Raw genomic sequence first — 5,945 nt, 5'->3', positions numbered from 1 at the left:
CCAAGAGTGCTCTCCTTGGTATCCTAGCGAAAACAGTGGCTGCTGCAGTTTGGGATGACGGAAAGTGGTGGCAACGACGGGTTTGGGGGAGACAAGGTCTCCCTATTGGCAGAGGAACTTATTCAACTATCGGTCAAAAGCTCGATGGTGGAACCAAACGACAAGCCAACTCTAATCTACACTATTTGGACAGAGAAATCCTACAATCCGGACAGCTTCAAGGCACAGATGAAGAGTATTTGGAAAACAAAGAAAAAGTTTGAGATCTAATTGGTAGGGCAAAACCTTTTTTTGATTATGTTTGAGTTTGAGGAAGATTTAGAAACTGTTATGGAAGGTCAGCCATGGTTGTTCAGGAAGAACTTAGTTATCTTTGATCGATTGACTAAACCGATGGAAAGAAATCAAATCAGGCTTGTTTCATCCCCGTTTTGGATCAAGATTGGGTTGTGCTTACCAGAATTTGATAAAAAAAAAAGATCTCTTGCATGCTATAGGGGTTACTTTTGGAGGCATTCTCAGATCTGAAGTTAATGGTGAGTTTTGTCGCATTAGAATTAAATTAGATGTACAAAAACCCCTTCGTATGGGTATATTTGTCTCAATAGATAATGGAAATAGATTTTGAATTTCTTTCAAGTATGAGAAATTATCGACATTTTGTTTTGGTTGTGGAAGAACGGGGCATGGTCTCCAAGAATATACAGTAATAAAACCTGCAGAAGAAAACAAAATTAGAGAATATTCACCTTTCTCTTTGGCTTTAAAAGCAGAATTAAATTTGCTTGGAAGGGAGAGTTTAAAGTTTAATGCTCTATCAAAAAAGCTGCAACCACAGTGTTCGTATATAGGAAGTATCAAGGAGAATCAGGAAACGCACTCACACAGTGGAAAAAGAAGTGATATGACTCAAGAAGTACAAGATGATTCTCGGTTGACAGTAGCAGAAAAAGTGATAAAGATGCAAAAGGAAGGGGAAATCGTTAGAAAAAAGACAAGGAGGAATAATACAGATGAAGATATGCTGAAACCAATCAGGAAATCTAGTTGGAAAATAATTGAATCAACGAAAGTGATGAAATATTATGGTGCAGAAAGCAAACTGAAGAAAAGAAAATTGGCAGAGATTGAAGATGATGATTACGGTATAGAAGAGATCCAGGAAGATGCAGCAAAAAGGATGAGACATGATGGACAAGATTTAATAAGTAAGGCTGGAACAAATTTGTCGGTAGAAAACCCCAACCAAAATAGATCGGTGGCTGCCAAGAGGCAAGCCAACCGGACGCAATGAAAATTATATGTTAGAACGTCCGTAGAATGGAGAATCCACGGCCAGAGCGAAGGCTTCGATTTTTACTGAAGCAATATAACCCCCAAATGGTCTTCTTCATGAAGACTAAAGTTAATAAAAGACATATGGAAAAAGTAGGAGGAGGTGTAGTTTTATGAATGGGTTTGATGTAGGAGCAGAAGGTATGCGTGGTGGGATCTATCTGGCATGGAAAGAAGAAATCTAGGCTCGTCTAAAAACTTTCTTAACGAGTTATATTGATGTGTTGATCAAAGAAGAAGGTGTTAGTAAAGAATGGAGATTCACAGGGTTTTATGGGTCACCTTATATACACAATAAAAATGCCTCATGGAATTTACTAAGAACTTTGGGCCAGGAACAAGATCATCCTTGGCTAGTGAGTGGGAATTTTAATGAAATAATATATTCTTTTAAAAAAGGGGAGGCCAGCTGAGGGAGGAGAAATGAATGGCAGCATTCTGTGAGGTTTTAGAAGAATGCCAACTCATAGATGTGGGCTATATGGGAGTATGGTATACATGGGAAAGAGGGAATCTACCGGAAACAAATATTAGAGAAAGACTGGATAGGGGTGTTGCAAATGAAAAATGGATGAAGCTCTTTCTAAGAGGCAATATACACCATTTAATGTCTTCACTTTCAAATCATTGCCTCCTTTTTATCAGCACAACTAATGGAAACAATTTCAAGGGGACCCTAAGATTTAAATTTGAGGCATGGTGGACCATGTAGGAATCGATTGAATAGGAGATTAAAAAATATATGAGTCATCAAACGAATATATTTTTGAAAAAAATGAAAGACTATAAATCGGTTTGACAAGATGGGAAAAATCAATAAAGAAGGTACAAGAAGGATTGAAGTACAAGCTCACAAAGGAGTTAAAAATTTTAATGCAGAAAGAAAGAGATGATGATACAATGGCATAGATAATTGATACGAGAAATGTATTGATAAAGATGAAATGTATTGGGAACAAAGAGCATGGGCTAATTGGCTTCAACTAGAGGATAAGAATACGACCTTTTTTCACAAATATGCCTCAATGTGGAAACGAACCAACACAATAAACAGGCTGGACACAGATGATGGAAAGGAGATTTTTGAGGAATCAGAAATAAATAAGACTGCTACAAAGTATTTCCAGAATCTGTTTTTGTCTAATCGAGTAGGAAATTTATCCCATCTTTTAACAGGCATTGATAATAGCATTTCTTTAGATATCAACATAGCTTTATTGGCAAAATATACGACAGAAGAGGTCTTCTTTGCAGTGAAAGGAATGGGACCTACTAAAGCATCAGGCTACGATGGCTTTTCGGCACTATTCTTTTAAAAATTCTGGCACATTGTGGGTAAAGATGTTGAAACTTTTTGCTTAGAAGTTTTAAATGACGGTAAAGATTTCAAATTTTTAAACCTAACTGAAATAGTGCTTATCCCAAAAATCTCCAATCCCATAAGGCTTGTTAATTTCAGACCCATTAGCCTATGCACAGTTATATACAAAATTGTACCCAAAACAATTGTTAATCATATTCAGGAATTTTTTGGAAGATGTATTGACAGTGCTCAAAGTGCATTCGTTCCGGGAAGGCTAATATCTGACAATGTGCTGATAGCCTATGAAATTCTACATAAGTTACGCCAAAAACGAATGGGGAAAAGAGATCCATGGCAGTGAAGCTAGACATGAGTAAAGCTTATGATAGAGTTGAGTGGGCATTTTTAAAAGAAGTAATGATTCATATGGGTTTTATAGAGGAATGGGTGTCACTAGTTTTGAGATGTATTTCTACAGTCTCTTATGTAGTGACCATCAATGGGAGGAGAGGCAATGTTTTTAAACCTACTAAAGGACTCCGACAAGGTGACCCACTTAGTCCGTTTCTTTTTCTGATTTTTAGTAAGAGACTTTCGTCCTTGATCAAGCTGGCAACAAAAGAGGGTTCGATAAAAGAAGTTAAGACTAGCAGAACAGGCTCGACGATTTCACATTTACGGTTCGCAGATGATTGTATTTTGTTTGGGGAAGCTACAAAGAGAGGAACAGAGATTTTAAAAGATATTTTGAGGGAATATGAGATTTGCTTCGACCAATGCGTGAATTTTAATAAATCCACGATTTTCTTTAGCTCTAATACAGCGGAAGGGGACAAAGAAAACATCTCGACTGAAATGGGAGTAAGGCGCTAGACAAATATAGAAAAATATTTAGGACTCCCTAATGTAGTAGGAAGACAAAAGAAGGAATCTTTTCAAAACCTTAAGGATAGGGTTAAGTAGAGGATTAAAAAATATAGTACACGACTTCTATTTCAAGGGAAAAAAAGAGGTTTTCATAAAATCTGTACTTGAAGCAATACCAACTTATGCTATGGCATGCTTTCTTTTACCAAAATCACTATGTGGGGAGTTTGAAAATATTTTTGCTAGATTCTGGTGGCAAAAAGGTAAATGAAGGAAAGGAATTCACTAGTGCCAATGGAAGGTTATGTGTAGCCCTAAAGAGGAGGGGGTATGGTTTTAGAAATATGGCTCAATTTAATATTTCCTTATTAGCTAAACAAGGATGGAGGATTATTAATAACCAGAATGCTCTCGTTACGCAAGTACTTAAAGCCAAATATTTTCCAAATGACCATTTTTTAAATTCCCGTTTAAGAAATTCTTGCTCTTATGTGTGGAAAAGCATTTGGGCAGCTAAAGCTATATTGACAAAAGGACTATGCTGGAGGGTTGGTATGGGTACTAATATATCCATTAATGATGATGCTTGGATTCCAGATGCAGTTAATTTTAGATTATCTACAGCCATCAATTCTATGCGTGACTTTAAAGTAAACGAGTTGATTAATAGCAATAATAGAATTTGGAAGAGGGATATGTTAAATAACACCTTCATAGAAGAAGACGCTACAAGAATCCAATCCCTTTGGCATGAACATGTCACGAGGACTTCCTCATCTGAGGGGTGAATTGTCGGGTGAATTCTCGGTCCGAAGTGCCTATAAACTATTACAGAGTTCTAATGAAAATCTTAGAGCTTACGCTTTACAAACCATCTACAGGAAATTTAAAAAAAAAACTTTGGAGCCTAAATCTACCAATAAAAATAAGATTACAATCTGGAGACTATCATGGAATTATTTGCTTACAAAGGTAAATATGCAGTACAGGAAGTTGGCAGCCAACACAAGCTGCCCCCGATGTGGAGAAAGAGCTAAAACAATGGATCATTTATTCCGAGAATGTCCTATTATAGTGGAAGTATGGACAACACTATCACTTCAGAATATTATAATGATTCAAAACATAGACTTCGTACAGTGGCTTACTTGGGTGTTTGAGTAGTTCACCCCTTGTCAATGTCGCCTTTTCTGTTGCGCACTTTGGGCCATATGGAGAGATCGAAATAAAAGAATACATGAGAAAAGAGTTAGTAATGGAAAGGAAATTGCAAACTTCATTAGTAACTACGTTACTGAACTTACTGATTTCGAAAAAAAATCAGTAAAAGTAATAGAAAACAGAAGATGGAGACACCCACCTTGTGAGTTCATCAAGATTAACTTCGACAGTGCATACAACGAGAGTCAAAATCGTTCGACTTCAGGTATTGTGGTTAGAGATGCGGAAGGAAAAGTTCTTTTATCCTGCTCAGAGATCCATAATGATATAACCTTTGCATTTGCAGCTGAAGCAATAGCCTGTTGGAAAGCAGTTCAAATAGGAGTCGAAAAGGGATGGCAGTCAATCATCTTCGAAAGAGATTCCCTCGCAATAATAAAGAAATGCAACACAAAGGGTCAAGATCGGTCACTGGTAGGGGCATATATCTATGATATCCAGCAGAAGATAAATGGTTCCAATAATATCAGATTCAAATATACACCGAGATCTGCAAATACTCTTGCACATCTTCTTGCAATAGAAACTCTAAAAAGAAAATAAGAGATATACCTGGAAATGGAGATCCCTGAGCATGCCGAAAAACAAAAAAAGTTCGATTGGGTGTGTGAACCAGACTAGGAAAGTTTCAAGAGATGAAGAAAGGAAGAGAGAAAGCTTCAAAACAAAAAAGGAAAATGAAATGTTTTTAGAAGAAAAGCTTTCTGAAGATTGAAATCGTCAACTAGGCAGTGAAATGATAGAAAGATAGGATGACAGATTTCAGCAAATTCTAATTGGGCACTGGTTCGGCACATTAAATGTCGTTCTAGATTATTCTATAGTAATATTTAGATATTTTGCTTAGTTTTTGGCCATATGAAATCTTCTGGGCCGTTTATTGAAAGTTTATTTATTTTATTTTGGGCCTTTTACAATATTGGGCCGCTTTCTTAGGTTAATAGATATGTACTATTATTCTTCGCAGTTTGTTTTATCTTATTAATACAAGCCCAATCTGAAAATAATTTCATATATATATAATAATTGATAGAAAAATTAGTTATGTTTAATTTAATAAAAATAATCAGTTAAGTAATTTCATTCTAATAAGGACTTTAATGTTAATGTTAGTGGTGATGGTAATATATTTTATTAATATTTTAATCTATTAGAAATTTCACTTTAATGATAACTTTAATTTTAATGCTAATAAATTTATTGATACTTTATTTTAATT

At 35.7% G+C, this 5,945-nt stretch overlaps 1 long non-coding RNA gene across 3 annotated transcripts; it reads right to left on the bottom strand.

The window, feature by feature from the left end:
* Positions 1 to 4,201: 4,201 nt before the first annotated feature.
* LOC107954928 (uncharacterized) lies at positions 4,202 to 5,679 on the bottom strand. 3 transcript variants are annotated; one of them, XR_001699758.2, is made up of 3 exons: positions 5,279 to 5,531; positions 4,866 to 5,092; positions 4,202 to 4,705 (listed from the first exon to the last, which is right to left on the bottom strand). It is a non-coding gene; the product is annotated as an uncharacterized lncRNA (long non-coding RNA). The 3 variants fall into 3 exon arrangements; XR_001699757.2 differs by having other exon boundaries at positions 4,866 to 5,154; positions 5,279 to 5,526; XR_001699756.2 differs by having other exon boundaries at positions 4,866 to 5,679.
* Positions 5,680 to 5,945: the final 266 nt, after the last annotated feature.

This window comes from Gossypium hirsutum, chromosome D07 (genome assembly GCF_007990345.1).
Source record: "Gossypium hirsutum isolate 1008001.06 chromosome D07, Gossypium_hirsutum_v2.1, whole genome shotgun sequence".
Taxonomy (NCBI): domain Eukaryota; kingdom Viridiplantae; phylum Streptophyta; class Magnoliopsida; order Malvales; family Malvaceae; genus Gossypium; species Gossypium hirsutum.
Note: the sequence above shows the minus strand (reverse complement) of the source record. Positions and strands in the feature narration are given on the sequence as shown.